Below are 17500 nucleotides of genomic sequence, written 5' to 3'. Positions count from 1 at the left end.
TGCCATCAAACACAACCGTAGATAAAATTAAGATAAAATATAATTTTTAATCAAAACAACTGTGCTTGAAAAAAACACATTTAATGTTGGTTTTCACGCGATATAAGATAAATAAATAACGTAAAGTTCGATTACAATGATATAAAGGGAAAATTTCGAACGGAATCACGTGCAGCAACATAATCTGTTAAAAAAAAAAATGAGTTCACAATCACAACGAGACATATTCAATTCATATTTCCACCTAAAAACATGTGGATAAGGAAAAATAACTTGTCTCATATAAGTCAAGTATCTAGATATTCGTTTATGCTAACTAGAAGCAAGAAAATTTGCTCAGAATTGCGTTAAATATGGTGAAACGTCACCGTCAGCTGATTTGAAACCAAAACATTGGCCTCTCCACGGAATACTGGCTTAGATTTACCGTAGTATTTTATAGTACAATCACATGAGAATACATACTATATTATTGGACACAGAGAAGTAATGTATAACTTTTAAAGGATTTATGGAATAGATGCAGAATAATAATAACATCCATGCATTTTTCGGGGAACAGTGGCAGACAAGAACGAACATGAAAAAACATCCTCCGACAACGTGGAGGGTAGTTACAAAGGCTGCCTTAATTTGTATCATATTATGTGCAAAATAAAAATACCCTATACTAATATATTTTTCATACACATTTAGACATAAAAGCATGAACATTTATAAAATCAACACATCGATCGTTAAATTTGCACTCTTTTTAACTCTATATTTTCGGAAGAGGCGGCAGACGGCAGCTTACAAGAATGAACATGGAAAAACATCGTACTATTTGACAATGTGACGGGCAGTTTCAAAAGCTGCCTTTGTATCATATTTCTTTGCAAGAAATAAAAATACCCTATACATAATACATTTTCATACACATTTTAAACACTAAAGCATAAACACTTATAAAATCGACACATCGATCGCTAAATTTGCACTTTTTTTAAACTATATTTTCGGAAGAGTGGCAGCGGCGGCTTACAAGAATGAACACAAAAAAAACATCGAATTTGATAACGTGAAGAGCAGTTTCAAAAGCTGCCTTTGTATCATATTTCTGTGCAAAATAAAATACCCTATACATAATACATTTTCATATACATTTTAAACATAAAAGCATGAACATTTATAAATCGACATATCCATAGCTAAATTTTGCACTCATTTTACTGATATTTTTTGGCATAGAACAGCGTCAGATGCATATATATTTACCCTAATACTTATGTAGTAACTCTCAATAAAATTTTTTAATATCATTTGCATAACCTTTATGGGCTGAACGGTATTTCTACAAATGTATGTACTCATTAGACACAACAGCGCTAGCAGCACTGTTGACCAAAAGTTGTGCCGTAAAAAAAAAAATACCTTAAAATGCCTTATTTTTTTAATGAATATATTTGACAACAGCCGTAAAACCGATTTGCCGCTGAGTGATTGCGCCTTTAACTGTGAGCCGCCTGTATATATATATATATATATATATATATATATATATATATATTATATAATATATATATATATATACAACAGGCGGTCCCGGGTTACGACGGTTCCGGCTTACGACGTTCCGAGGTTACGACGCTTTTTCTTAAATATTCAATGGAAAAATCCGTCCTGGGTTACGACGCTTGTTCCGAGGTTACGACGCTGACGCTTCCGAACGCTCCGAGTTAACGACGCTTTTAAAAAACGCATACTATGATAAAAATCCTTTATAGTTTAGCACAGTATATTATAATAAAAATAGTTTCTGGTTAGATTACAACAAAAATTTGACGTATTATGATAATTTTCGACACTTTTTATGTTGTATTTTTCTATGTTTTTTAGTGACGCCATCAAATGCGGAACTAGTTTCCGAGCGAATGAATACATACTAGTTTACATATAACAGTCCAAAAGCGCAAATAATGAAAAAATCATTGCGTTGTTTCCAGTAATAATAACAAAACGAAGTTTCTGGTTAGATTACAACGCAAATTCCAAGTATCCAAAGAGAGACATTATCCAGTAATTTGATCAGAGAGAGAGAGAGAGAGAGAGAGAGAGAGAGAGAGAGAGAGAGAGAGGCGTCTTCCGACGCTCCGAGTTAAGGCGGAGCAGAGGAAGGTTTGTTTCGTTAAACGGCCTCTGACTCATGCCAGTAAATGTTTTTGTTGATACTAATAATATAAGCCTATTTAAAGATAACGTTTACTTTAATTAGTCTATATGATACGTAAATAGTAAATCAACTGTTCTTGTAGCCCTCAATATTTGGCAAAATCGAAGTATCCAAAGAGAGACATTATCCAGTACGTAATTGATCAGAGAGAGAGAGAGAGAGAGAGAGAGAGAGAGAGAGAGAGAGAGAGAGAGAGAGAGAGAGAGAGACGCGTTTGGACAACAATGGTCTCGGGGGTTTTTATAGCTTCCTTCTGCTTGATGATCGTGGATATTGTAGAATGATTTCGACCATACTCGTTTGCCAAATCGACGATACAAACGCACGTTCATGCTTTGCTATAATTTCATGTTTTGCTTCCACCTCGAATAATTTTCTTGGTTTTTTCTTATCACCTGCTTTGTCTTTAGCTTTGAGGACCCATGGTTAATAATAAAATAGACAAATAACACGAAAAATAGGCGCAAATACAACGAACTAAACAACGACGTGTTTAACATGCAGCACCAACAAACAAACAGACTGAACGCCATTTATTCGGTCGCCTATACAACTAACACTCATCACAAAATCGTATCTCAAATATTTCTTGTTAATATCAAAGCTTGTATTTCGCAATTTTTTTTCTGTTATATCTCAAAACATTCGTATATTAGGGCAATCGTTATGTCAAGTTTCCAATGTAATTTGATCAGAGAGAGAGAGAGAGAGAGAGAGAGAGAGAGAAGAGAGAGAGAGAGAGATGAGAGAGAGAGAGACGCTTTGGCAACAACAATGGTCTCGGGGATTTGACGTAACGTTTATATCTTTGAACAGATAGGACAGAGAAGTTCGTTCATTATACGGCTCTGACTCATGGCAGGAAATGTTTTGTTGATACTAATATATAAGCCCTATTTAAAGATACATTTACTTTAATTAGTCTATATGATACGTAAATAGTAATCAGCTGTTCTTGTAGCCCTCAAGATTTTGCAAAATCACTCCAGGTTGTACATAAAACTTCAAGAATGTAGTGTCACCAGAGATTACAATAGTTTTTACCTTCAAGAACCAGCATTTATTCTTTTTATGAAAATAACTCCAGGTTGTACATAAAACTACAGGAAATGACATGTAGTGTAACCAAAGGATTACAAGTAAGGTTTTTATAACTTTTTATTGTTTAAGACATATTTCCAAGCGTCGTTCCGGCTTACGACGATTTTCGGCTTACGACGCGTCTCAGAACGGAACCCCCAACCCCCGTCGTAACCCGTGCCACTTGCCTGTATATATATAATATATCTATATATATATATATATATATATATATTATATATATATATATATATATATATATAATATATATATATAATATATTTATATAATATATATGATATATAGATTATATATATATATATATATATATATATATATATATTATATATATATATATATTATATTACATACAATGTTTTAATGGGCCTTTTATACTTTAGATATACGTACGTTATATGTAAATGTGATACAGTAGTCACATTGGATTATGCATGTGCCACTGGCACAAGGTGCTTTTATAGTTTTGTGATCAGTGATTCAGTGCTGTTATGCCCAAGAAACTTTCAGTGCAGCCTCTGCTGCTTGGTAGATGGTCAATTTCAAAACCACAAAGGGAAACTGTATTTTGAATATATGCTCACAATGGTGTTTCTAATACATGTATAATAGGCAAGCAGAATATTCATAAAGGGTATATCATAACTCAAACATTGCTTTTATATAGTAAAAAGTAGTAATGAATTAAGAATTCACCTTTGGGACCTTTCATAAGAACATTCCTCGATCTAATTTTTTATTTTGGTGAGTTTTTGTATTTAGAATGAACCTACCCATTTGTCGTATAGAATGGTAATTGTCTGCATATTTTAGTACTACTGTTATTGTAAAAAAATGGCCAGAGTTCTATGTTGGCATAACTGCTTTGTTAAAGATAATGGAATGTTGATTCTATCATTTGTTATATTCCTATGTAATGTATGTTGTCGTAATATTTATTTTGAATGTTTTTATTTGAAATGGCTTCCCTAAACAGTATAAATTTTACTTATGATTTCTTGAACATTCATATTTATGACTTGTTGAAAATATATTAATTTTGATATTCAGAAAAGCCTTCAGCTTTAGCCTGTATGATTAGTACTAATAGCTTCATAGTACAGACACTCTTAACTTCCGTGATCATAACTTTTATTTCGTTAAACTTATTACATTATGTTTTTTCAGCCCTTGTCTCCTAAAGCTGAATTAGAGATGAGAAGAACAAGGGCTACCTCTCGTAGAGGAGGAGGAAGATCTCCAGTACATCTTAGATGACATAGCTGAGCGTGCATCAGAACGAGAAAAGGAGAGCATTGAGGATTTAAGGAGAAAGACTTATTAGGAACCAGTGCAGAAGGACAGGGTAATGACACTATTTCAAATGCTTCCCACATCAAAGTCAATCAGTATGGAAACAAGAAGTTGAGCACTGAAAGCAAATCGCTCTTATCCCCTCCTGCTAAGGTAGGTTCTGAATGAATGAGTAATAGAGACTTGTCAGTGCTATGCATAAAGTGTGGTTGTTAGTGGTATTTTTACTTTTTGTGCTATATTTCTTAAAGCATTGTTCACTGGTTTTTGTTGACATTATGTTAAGTTGAATTTTACAATTGATTAGAAGCAGTGGCTGTGTGATTCAAAGCCATTTTCTATTAATTTTATACACCTCTTGACTTATTTCATTAGGGATTAATATTAATTTAAGGAAAATTTTGAGTCTTATCCTATTATCATAATTCTACTTATCATGTGGAAGTCACATTCACCTCTTTTACCCATAAAATTTGGATATTTAGATAATCTAGGGTATCTATTCCAGAGTAAAAGGGAATATTTACTGTGCCAGAGTTTCCCTATACATATACAGTTGTTGAAGTTCATTAATCTTTCCCTTTAGTGTCATTTATCATTTATTTTCTCCACAATGATTAGAAAATAGTCTCACCTATTGACATTGTGTATGGGCAGTCCCTGGTTATCGGCAGGGGTGCCTTTCCCAAGGGGGTGCCGATAAGACAAAAACCGCCATTAACTGAAACTCGACGATTTATGGCGCCATAATGGTGCTTATGGTGCTGATATCGGTGCCATGAGCACCATTATGGTGCCTCAGTTAGGTATGTTATGGTACCATATGACACCTTATGGCACTGATAAACAGAACTCGGCCTGTTATGGTGCTAGACAAGCACCATAAAACCGGATCGCCAATAATTGAGTCTGCCGATAACCGGGAACTGCCTGTACTACTTGTATTTCCTGTTGATACATTGTTTCTTAAATAATTTTGAAGGTTTTTATTTTTCCCGAATAGATATCAAAACTTTCAACAAATATCATTGTGGCTATACTGAGTACTAAACTTATTGTACTTAGCTTGTGTTGCTTGACATACCATCTAGTGGTATTTTAGCTGCGAACTGAGACAATAGTAATCCAAAGAAACTGAGTTTATTTTTATTAGGTTAGGATCTGTCATTAATGGAATCATTTTACTCCCTACCTAAGTATTATTTAGACTCAGCTATATGGTAGTATGATGCAGATATGTATTTGTCAGGCATAACTACTCATTTATCATTTTAATACTGTTTGTCTCGATAAAGAAATTAAGCACCTAAACCAAATTTGGTCAGCAATTTGTATGTCACTGGAAATGAGTAAAATAACTACACTTTTAGCTCACCTTTTATTGAGGTGAGCGAGTCAGAGAGTTCTGACATGTCCAATTTAGTAGTTCTCTGGTATTATAGCAATATTTTATTAGAAATAGTGCTAAAGGAGACATATTTCACTGGGCAACACGGCTTCTGAGCCCAGAAATAGATTTTTCCTACGTCAAAATCCCTTTAATATCCTTTTGTTTTTGCTAAAATAAAATTGTAATTTAGAAAAAAAAAGTTTTTCCCACAATAACTGTAGGTCCTGTTGCTAAGTAACCAATTGGGTAATAGCCCCATAAAAATATCTATCCTTCGGGCCAGCCATAGGAGAGCTGTTAATCAGCTCTGGTCTGTTAAAACTAAGATATACTTTACTTATATGATAGTACAGTGACAACATCAGATAGGCTAACTCCACCCACCAATGTTTCATTTGTTTTAAGGATGGTAAAAAAATTCCCAACAATTCTCTAACCTTTGATGTATCTCTTAGTGTGTTGGAAGGAGGCTTTTAGTGTAGCAAAGTTATTTTTACGTTTATTGCAGTTATGAAGAGAGTGAAAATTATTCATTCTTAGGGAGGTAAATTTCATTGCTTTGTATTTTTTTTTTTTAGTAAAATAAGTGTGTTTGTGGTGTGTGCAGGATCAAGAGTTTGTGCAACTTAAGAAGTAACATAACTCCATTGTATTTGACCACTCATTCCACTACCTTACCCTTCCCTTCCCTCTCTCACCTCTCCCCGATAGCAAAATTTTGTAAAGTGCAATATATTTTGCTGTAGTAAATAGTAACATTATAGAAACTCAGTAAGGAGAGAGAGAGAGAGAGAGAGAGAGAGAGAGAGAGAGAGAGAGAGAGAGAGAGAGTTATAAGGATTAGGAGGTCTCAAAGACTTGTTAGTCCATCCGAGGAGACATCGTGTGCTCACTTATCGTGGAGCAGGCTTTACTGTGCATTCACAGTGTCCTAATGATTTTGTCTAGCTTTGTTTTAAACTACTCCACACTGTTGCTGTTTACAACTTCTGGTGGCAGTTTATTCCACATCTCATATCTTGTATGTAAAGAAGTTCCCAGAATGGGATGTGTTGTATCTCTTCAGTTCTAGTTTCCATCCATTATTTCTTGTCTGGTTTTCATTTATGTAAATAGGCTAATGTCTACTTTTGTTATGCCTTTCAATATTTTGAATGTTTCTATTAGTTTGTTCTTGCAATCGTCATGTTTCTAAGCTATACATGTTCAGGCTCTCTAGTCGTCTTCGGTAACCTATTTTGCATGATGGATTGAATTAACTTTGTGGCTCTTGCTTGTACTCCTTCTAATCTGTTTATAGCCTTTCTTAGTGTTGGTGACCAAACTGTACTGCATATTCAAGATGGGGTCTAACTATTGATGTGTAGAGCTTGCAGCACAGTTTCCTTGTTTCTGTATTTGAACTGCTCTTGATGTATCCACTAGTTTTTCTGTGCCTTCTTATCTGCTTTTATGCACTGTTTTGTGTATTTTAAGTCCTTGGTAGTAATGGACTCCAAGGTCCTCCTCTTGTTCTTCGACACTATTTATGTCATTCCCAAGCAGCATGTAGCTGGCATGAGGGAGGTTGTTTGTTCTTATCTGTAACACGTTTACACTTATCTACTTAAAAGTTAAACGGCATTTGCCATTTTTTTGACCACTCTCCTATTTTCATTAGATCATTTCTTAAACTTTCCACTGCTTCTAGGTCTGTCTGCATTTACACCTAGTTTGGTGTCATCTGCAATTTGCCTATCCTGCTAGTTAAGCCCACATCAGTGTCTTAATGTAAATCAGAAGCAAGAAAGGACCAAGGACAGAACCTGGGGAACTCTGCTTGTTACATCTGCCCATTCTGAACTTCACCATTTATTACGACTCTCTGTTTTCTATAAGTTAGCCAGTCTTTGACCCAGTCTGCTGTTTCTCCTACAATTCCTAAAGCTCTAAAAGAGAGAGAGAGAGGAGAGACGAGAGAGAGAGAGAGGAGAGAGAGAGAGAGAGAGAATAATATAAGATCAGAACACAGTCACACATATACATTACTTACTGTAATGTATACAAAAAAAAATCCTACTGTATGAAGCAATCAAACATTTTATCAATCAGTTGTATAGGGATAGTTGCCTGTATAATTATACACATATCACAAATAAACTTATACAGGATTAATTTACTGGATTTTATTTTCAACCATAGATGATAATTTACCTTACCTTTTTCAGGCTCCGTCCGAAAAATACGTTGAGTTCCCAGATGGTGTTATGCAGTCAGGAGGTAGTAATGCTTAGGAACAGTACTATTTTGTCTTGAACATAGTCCACATCTTTATTGAGATACAGTAGTTATTAATTGAATATTCCAGTCTGCAGCAAGAAAGGCTAAGACATCTTAGATATATGAAAGATGTCAAAAGGGGAAACTGAATTTTAGATGCAAAATGTAACACAAAAGTCTATAGTAGTAAGTACTTTATAAGCAGAGTCTATACCTTATAAAAAAGTCAAACAAATGGGTGTATCAACATATAGTAGCTTGTGGAAATGACTACTAATGAGAATGCTACGGGGACAATTAAGAGATTGAAGAATGAAAAGGTAGTACGTATTGGGCTGAGGATGAAAAGCTTTAAAAAATTAAATTACTAGTACGAGCCTTTTTCGTGTGAAACTTTAAAGGTAATTTATTTTGATATGTTTACTATAGTAGATTCACATCAACTGTGCATATGATGTCTAAGCCCGTCCCTTACGATGCTCCTGCTTGGCTGTTGATAAGCCAATCGCAGGGCTGGAAATGCTGTCTCTCTCGAAGGTTCACATGGGCAGGATGTATGTTCCACCTCCCCTGAGGGATACTTTTGCAAAGACAATATCCCTCAGGAGAGGTGGAACATACATCCTGCATATGTGAAATCTCTCGAGAGACAGAGTTTCCAGCCCAGCGATTGGCTTATCAACAGCCAAGCAGGAGCATCGTAAGGGACGGGCTTAGACATCAAACGCTTGGTTGATGTTGAATATCTATATGTACTGCTTCATGACAGTACGGTTGCCTCTGACATCTTTGTATGTACTATATTAGCAACATAGTTACAACCAAAGTTTGAGCATTTTATATTTTCATTTCTAGCATTGAAGTAGATTAATTTTCTGGCTCAGCTCGTGTCGGCCTATGAAAGTATCCTTTAACATCATTCTTTCTAGGTAAAATTAGCCTAAAATTACCAGAGAAAAACAAAATTAAGAAAATGTCAGTAAAACTGCTCGCTCACTCTTAAAAAGAAGTGTCGGTAGTGATATAGGCGGGCTGAGTGTGGAACACTACCACGAGACAAACACCAATTAGAACTTCCCTATCAGAATCCCCCCAAGAGAGAGCCGATACCAACGGGCGATGCAGCCTCTACTACTACTACTAGAGGACGCCACGGACAGCAGCGCCCCTAGCGGTCATCCTTAATTTTTAGCACCAGCGACAAGTCGCCATTTTCTTGTGCTCGTGTTTTTTCTTGGGATTATCCTATTCTGTATCATGGAACGCTCTGCAATCGCCACGGCTAAGTTAAGTAACTCATAAGTAACATTTTACTGTATTTTTATCTTCCGGGTACCAGTATTTTCCTTTTTATAGGTCATATACGGTTCCTCGGTTGTCTCGTGGCGGCCATGCCGCCTCGTAAGAATTCCCGGTCCTCCATACTGGGACTTCTTATGCTTATGGGCTTACTTTTTCACATTCATTGTTTACATCGAGTTTTAGCTAGTTCAGCCCTCCTACCATTCTCTTAGCTTGGTATTTAGGGCTATTATTATTATTTTCGGCCCAGCATCCCGGCTCTTGCTCTACATCGGCTATCGCTGGCTCCGAGTAGGCTTCTGTTTCTCGGAACAGTCTGCCTCCTCCTGGGCTTCTTTCTCTTTTACTAAAAGTGTCTCTTCCCCCTTTTCGATGTATGATTTTATTTAGGGTTAGGCTAGCCTAGGTGCGTTGTTCCACATGTTGGTACAGCTGGTTCAGTGGCCCTATCACGGTTGTGTTGCTCGCGGCCTAGGCCACTTGCGGTCACGTGTACTATAGCACCTTACCCTGCCCCTTCCCTCCCTCTCTGATGTAGGGAGGAGCTGGGGGACCCCTTGGTTGTCATAACAACCTCATCGCCTTCTCTCACACTCTCGGAGGTGACCGGGGGGTTCCGCCAGCAGGGGGTATAGGGCGACCACTATGAGGTTACCGGGTTCTCCATACGGGTAGTTGGTGAGGCGGGGAGGAGTAGGCCATCCCTCCCCCCTTGCCTCGCTCCGCCGTGTTTCGCCGGGACCTCCATCCCCCCTCCCCATTACTCAGCCACCTCCCTTACGATACGAAAGGAGCCTTCCGTCGCAGCCGGGGCCCCTTTGGTTATAGGATATTGGCTCCGCTAGCGGGCAGGGTGGGTGCTATGGATGGTCGATTGCTTGCTACTACTATCCTTATATCTCTCCCCCGCTACCGGAAGGGAGCTTACCCTTACCTACGCACTCTTCTAGTAGACGGGTGGAGAGAAGTTGTTTTAATGTTGTTATTTTGCTACTTTAAGGATATATACCCTATTATAAGATATTTTACAATGAATTGTGTATTATTATATTCATTTTATCAAACCATCCCCGCATTGTCCGTCGTGGTTTCCATTACCACCATCCTAGTTGGTTGATTCTTGTGCCTCCGCCATTGGCGGAGCCATAGCCTATCTTCCAACCTGGTTACCACACGTATTTTAGCGGGGCTCTGGTTTTATCTAACTTTATCGCTCCGGCACCAGCGGAGCATATGTTAGGCTGTAAGTGTTTACTCTGTACTCATGTACTTTTTCACTTACAGGCTACCAACTGCCAGGTCCTCGCCTGTAATGCGACGCTGTATGACCCCTGTGGACATGACGAGTGCAGGTCTCACGCCCCGTGTGCCACTTCGTACAACGAGTCGATCGTCTGGACCACCCGACGGCCTGCGCTATATGCTACGACCTGGTCGCTCAGCTGGGGGATGGGGTATGTCCATTATGAGGTTACTTATGATTTTACTAACAACTTCTAGTTCGTAAGTTTGTTAACCCTGTCCGCAATTGGTAGCTAATCCGGCCTTTCTTTCAGGCTAGCGGTGTGAGGGAAGTCGCCCTCGCCACCCTGAAAGCGTGGGTGGGCGGCTTTGGGAAAAACGCCGCCAAGGGCCAGCCCTACATATTAGATAGGAAGCTGGCCATCCAGATCTTCCCTGCGGGCAAGTCGACGGGCTACGTCGACCCCTTGTCCGCCGCCCCAGTGATAGCCGCCATCCAACAAGAACTCCAGCATTCGTTTGGGGTCGTAGCCTCCCAGGAGTCAGTTCCGGACGTCGCTGCCCTGGACCTGAACCTCGAGCCGATGGCGGTAGTAAGTGAGGATTTGTTGGTTGAGGTAGGTTTGTCGGGCGCCCAAGGTCTTTCCTTGGGCGCTCCTGGATCTTCTCCTGTCCCTTCTTCTTCCGCCTCTTTCCAAGGCTTTCCGGATCCGAGATCCCTAGCCGCACTCCCGCTCTCTCGTACCTCCTAAGGAGAAGGGAAAGAGAGAACCGAAGACCTTGTCTAAGACGACTTCTAGGAAGTCGTCTTCGTCTTCTTCGGCCAGGAAAGTCTTCAACTTCATACGCCGATGCGGTGAAGGCTAAGCCGAGCTCTTCCCAGTCGAAGAGCTCCAGAAGCAAGGCTTCGAAGGAGAAGGCTCGCGCTACCTCCGAGTCGCTGCCTTCTCCCGCCTCCGCTGCCCCCTCTCCGGCTATGCCGGCAGGGGTGGCAAGCACCAGCTCCTGCGTTCCCTCTCCTGTCTCACCAGGAATGATGGAACAGGTAGGAGTGATGGTAGGTTCCCAAATTTCAGCTTGGGGAACACGTTTTGAGCAGATGTTCGCGCAATTGTCGAGCAGTCTGTCTCAAACTGGACAGACGGTCCAGGAACTCTCTAATAGGATGAGAGAGAATGAGGATCGGGTAGCTGGGCTATCTCAGGCTCCTCCCCCAGTCTCCCCTGCATCTAGCACGGGGATTCTCCAACTTCCGCCTTACGACTCCTTGCCAGCTTTCTCTATGGAGAATCCATGGAGAGTAGCGGCCTACGCTCCTTTTAAGGACGGGATGATTTCGATCCCGGAGTTTGGTACTCGAAGGATTGAGGACTTCGAGTTCTATCCTCCGGGTCTGTCACAGCCTTTCATCGGGTATGCTAGGCTGACGCCAACGGCTCGTTACGAGAGAGGACAAGATCTCGAAGGAGTCAGTCCTCTACAGTAGAGATCACGCCCAACGGGAATGGGTTCACTGCCTTGAGGACTGGGAGTGTACTAACACTAGACTCCAGGCCTACAAGAGTCCCTTCACTATTTTCGCGACGGAAGAGGAGGTCTCTCTTCCGTTCGCCACGAAATTGGTGGAGAAGGCTCTTCAGGCAGTCCTCAAGGATGAGCCCGTTCCACAGTTGAGAGAGTCGGAATCTACTTCTCCACTCTTCCCCGCCTTCGGAGAGTTATGGGAAAACCTGCCAGCTACATTCACGCTGGGTAAACTCAAGCCGGACTGCGCCATGGACCAGTTCGGTGAGAAGTTACCTAGGCTGCCGGATTCCCTAATCCAGGCAGAGTTCGATGCGCGAACTAGGTTTGGCAGGTCCCTTAACTCTCTTATCGTTACGGAAATGGCTGCACTTTCATACGCTAACGAACCGCTGTTCAAGATTCTGGCGAAATCACAGTTTCAGACGGTTCTGTTAGACGCTTTTGACTTCTTCCAAGCCAGGAGGAACTGTCGGAAGCATGTCCTTCAAGAGTGCACTATCTTAGGCACGAGCCTAATAGACTCTTGGCTGCGAGCATGTGGGGTGGGAGCGGATCTCTTCCCAGAGTCCGCAGTGAACGAAGTCCACCACGAAAGCTGCTAGACTCAACCAGAGCCTTAGAGCTAGGTGGGGTATTTCCTCTAAGAGGAAACAGGAATCCGTTCCCACTGCTGGCAAGAAACCAAAGAAGGCTGGTAAGAGGTTCCAGCCATATAAAAAACTTCAGCATCAGCAGCAGTTTGTGCAGGCAGTCCCAGTTACCCAACAGGGACAACCTGCTACATCTAAACAGACCCAGCCTTTCCTCCTGGTGCCCCAGCAATCGCAACCTTCGACTTCCTACGCTACTCGCTGCCTGCCTTTTAAACCCTGCTTATGAGGCTCAAGGCTACTCTCAACCGAGGGGTAGGGCGAGAGGTTACTTTCGTCACCGTGGCGCAGGAAGGGGCACAAGGAGTAAGCAGTTCAGAGGAGGGCGTGGTGGACCAACCCGTCCCACAGCAATGAGGCTCCCCAGGTAGGAGGGAGGCTGTTCCTCTCCGCCACAGGTGGGGGTTCAGCAGTTGGGCACAGAGCATAGTGTCCAAAGGATTAGGCTGGAGTTGGATCAAAGACCCTCTCAATCAAATCATTTCATCAGATACCGTCAAAGGAATTGATAGATTACGCGGAAGAACTCCTTCAGAAAGGAGCTATTGCGAGAGTCAAACATCTAAAATTTCAAGGTCGCTTATTCAGCGTGCCAAAGAAAGGCTCAACAAAAAGAAGGGTAATCTTAGACTTGTCAAAGCTAACTCTTTCATTCGCTGCGACAAGTTCAAGATGCTTACCCTCTCGCAAGTAAGGACCTTACTTCCGCGTGGAGCGTCACATGCTCCATCGATCTTACAGACGCATACTATCATATCCCTATAGCCAGGCACTTCGCCCATTCCTAGGATCAGGCTAGAAATCAGACATTCTCATTCAAAGTGATGCCCTTCCGGTCTGAATGTAGCCCCAGGGTATTCACAAAGATAGCAGAAGTGGTTGTACAACAATTGAGAGCCTCAGGGAATCAATGGTAGCGGCATTCACCTCGACGATTGGTTGATCTGTGGGACACCAACAGTCGAGGAATGTCTCAAAGCATACCAAAAAGGTAGTTCACTTTCTGGAACATTCTGGGGTTCCAGATAACAAAACGAATCCAGACTTATTCCGGAATCTCGTTTTCAGTGGCTAGGAATCCAATGGGATTTGTCTTCCACAATCTATCAATTCCAGTGGTCAAACGGAAGGAAATAGCAAAATCTGTCAGGCAATTTCTCAAATGCAAACAACGTCAAGAAGAAACCAGGAGAGAATCCTAGGGTCTCTTCAGTTTGCTTCGGTAACAGATATCCTTCTGAAAGCAAGGCTGAAAGATATAAATCGAATTTGGCGGTCAAAAGCAAACTCCAAATATCGAGACAAGTTGTCAGTAATTCCACAGATCCTCCGCAACCAACTACGGCCTTGGTCAAAAGTAAAGAACTTAGGTCCAAGAAAGTACCCCTTCAATATCCCCTCCCAGTGTTAACCTATTCACACGGATGCATCCCTGTCCGGGTGGGGGGGATACTCTCAGTTCAAACAGGTTCAGGACTTGGTCAGTTCAATTTCGCCAGCTCCACATAAACGTGTTGGAAGCAATGGCAGTATTTCTTACTCTGAAGAGACTGCTTCCCCGAAGAAGTCTCATCTAAGGCTAGTTTGGACAGTGCAGTGGTAGTTCATTGCATCAACAGAGGAGGGTCCAAATCCAAGCATGTGAACCATGTCATGATAGCCATCTTTGCATTAGCAAGCAAACACAAATGGCATCTGTCTGCCACTCACCTGGCAGGAGTAAGAAATGTGATAGCAGACGCCCTGTCCCGGTCAGTTCCTCTGGAATCAGAGTGGTCTCTGGACGTCGGGTAGGGTCATTCCAGTGGGGTAAGCCGGAGAGTCCCAGGTCTCCAAGTGGATCTCTTCGCCTCACAAGCGAACCACAAGCTCCTTTGGCGATGTGGCCACCAACCTGGAACCCTCTGGCTTATGCACGGACGCCCTGTCGTTGGATTGGAATCAGTGGAGGAGAATTTATGTTTTTCCTCCAGTGAAATATTCTCTTGAAAGTCCTAGACAAACTAAGGTCTTTCAAAGGGATAGTAGCTCTGATTGCACCGGACGTGGCCCAAGAGCAACTGGTACCTCTTTCTTTTGGAATTGGGTCTCCGACCTCAACGGATCCCCAATCCCAACTATCACAATCAGTACAAATGAGGACTGTGTTCGCTTCCTCAGGAACTCTCCAGACCCTAACTTTATGGACTTCATGAAGTTGCGGCTAATAAAGATGCTGACATTGATCCACAGAATATTCTCTTCCTAGAATCAGATAAGAGAGAGTCAACCATTAGACAATATGACTCAGCTGTTAAAAAATTAGCATCTTTCTTGAGAGAATCGAACACTACAACCATGACAGTTAATTTGGCTATATCCTTTTTCAGATCCTTATTTGAAAAAGGTTTAGCAGCTAGCAACCGATTACCACTCATAAATCGGCTTTGAAGAAAATCTTTCAAGTAGGTTTTCAGATAGATTTGACTGAATCTTATTTCACATCTATCCCTAAAGCCTGTGCTAGACTTAGACCTTCTCAGAGGCCTACTACAGTTTCATGGTTCTTAAATGATGTCCTCAAACTAGCTTCAGATACTGACAACTCATCTTGTACATTCATAATGCTCCTGAGGAAGACATTATTCTTATTAAGCCTAGCCTCAGGAGCTAGAATTTCAGAACTGTCGGCTCTATCCAGGGATGCGGGTCATGTGGAATTCCTCCCATCAGGAGAAGTTCTACTTGCTCCGGATCGTAGCTTTTTAGCCAAAAATGAAGATCCTCTTGCAAGGTGGGCTCCTTGGAAGGTTATCCCACTTCCACAGGATCCTTCTCTCTGCCCAGTATCAACTCTTAGAGCCTTTCTATCTCGTACTTCTTCTAGATCCTCAGGTGCTCTCTTCATGAGAGAAAAAGGTGGTACTTTATCAGTTAAAGGCATTAGACAGCAAATCCTTTACTTCATTAAACAAGCCAACCCTGAGTCATTCCCAAAAGCACATGATATCAGGGGAGTAGCCACCTCAATTAATTATTTCCAACATATGAACTTTGAGGATCTTAGAAAGTATACTGGATGGAAATCCCCGACAGTCTTTAAACGGCATTATTTAAAGTCCTTGGAATCTTTAAAGTTTTCAGCAGTAGCAGCGGGAAACATAGTTTCCCCTGATACTGCTTAGTAGTTGTAGTATTGATCCAGGTCTCCTTTCTACCTACTTCAACCAACATGCCTCAACCTATCGTCAGGCTACTCAACATCATAGCCTTAGCCGTTGTATCTTATAGTGGATTGTCCCTTATTTTTTTGCTAGGGACAACCACCCTTGTACTGATATGTACTTCAGTGTTCCTACTCTTATTTTTATGCTAGAGTAGGACACAATATGTTTGTATAAATTCACCAATTGGGTTTGTGATAAGCTTCAGTCACAATGTGTTTGTATATATTTGAATTAATTGTATTAATTGTATTAATGATGGATTTGAGTGTACCTATCCTTATTTTTATGCTAGGGTAGGACACATGTATGTATATAATTGTAATTATATATTCTAATTAAGTAAATCCAAAAATTTTCCTTATTTTACATGCATATTTGTAATTTTTATTATCTACCATTTAAGTACTTTAAGTTTACTAACATTCTGTTATTGATTATTGTAATAAGTTAGTTTAAGTGCTTAATTTGTATGCTGTATTTGATTTACTTATATATAGCCATCATTTAATCTGTTTTTCATTATTTTCCTTTTCCATCTGTCTGTTTCTCTGGTACTCTTTCATAGGCCGACGAGCTGAGCCAGAAAAGGGATTTTGACGAAGGAAAAATCTATTTCTGGGTGATTGGCTCGTGTCGCCCTATGAAACCCATCCCTTTTTTATGGTTTGTTTTCCCCCCCCTTGCAGGACAAGATGTATTTATGTTTTTAATTAAGGATGACCGCTAGGGGCGCTGCTGTCCGTGGCGTCCTCTAGTAGTAGTAGTAGAGGCTGCATCGCCCGTTGGTATCGGCTCTCTCTTGGGGGGATTCTGATAGGGAAGTTCTAATTGGTGTTTGTCTCGTGGTAGTGTTCCACACTCGCCCCTATATCATACCGACACTTCTTTTTAAGAGTGATCGAGTCAGTTTTTACTGACATTTTCTTAATTTGTCTGGTAATTAATTTTAGGCTAATTTTACCTAGAAAGAATGATGTTAAAGGGATACTTTCATAGGGCGACAGAGCAATCACCCAGAAATAGATTTTTCCTTCGTCAAAATACCCTTTATAAAGCAGTCAGTAGCACTTGACAAATTACCGTACTCAGGATTGTCTGTAAGTTTTTCCACAGTTTAAAAAAAATTAGAAGGCCAATTTGTCATTTGAAATGAACATATTCATTATTACTTATCTGTTTGAGTCTGTGAGGAAGGAAAATAATTTTTTATCACCTCACATAGAAGAAAAAATTTGGTGGCTACTGATACGATCATAGAGTGCACATTTTCGTCCTATTTTAAAGCTTATATAGTATGTAATATAAATTCTTTTTATTTTTG

General features: G+C 40.6%; 1 protein-coding gene and 1 pseudogene across 1 annotated transcript in view; both read left to right on the top strand.

Annotated features, from left to right (window-relative positions):
- Nucleotides 1-17500, top strand: part of LOC135207454 (inositol hexakisphosphate and diphosphoinositol-pentakisphosphate kinase 2-like) — a gene marked incomplete at its 5' end in the record, with an annotated part of 255448 nt that overhangs the window by 82021 nt on the left and 155927 nt on the right.
- LOC135207138 (inositol hexakisphosphate and diphosphoinositol-pentakisphosphate kinase-like) overlaps nt 1-17500 on the top strand; it is a 54381-nt pseudogene that overhangs the window by 32615 nt on the left and 4266 nt on the right.

Source organism: Macrobrachium nipponense, chromosome 32, assembly GCF_015104395.2.
Source record: "Macrobrachium nipponense isolate FS-2020 chromosome 32, ASM1510439v2, whole genome shotgun sequence".
NCBI lineage: Eukaryota > Metazoa > Arthropoda > Malacostraca > Decapoda > Palaemonidae > Macrobrachium > Macrobrachium nipponense.
Note: the sequence above shows the minus strand (reverse complement) of the source record. Positions and strands in the feature narration are given on the sequence as shown.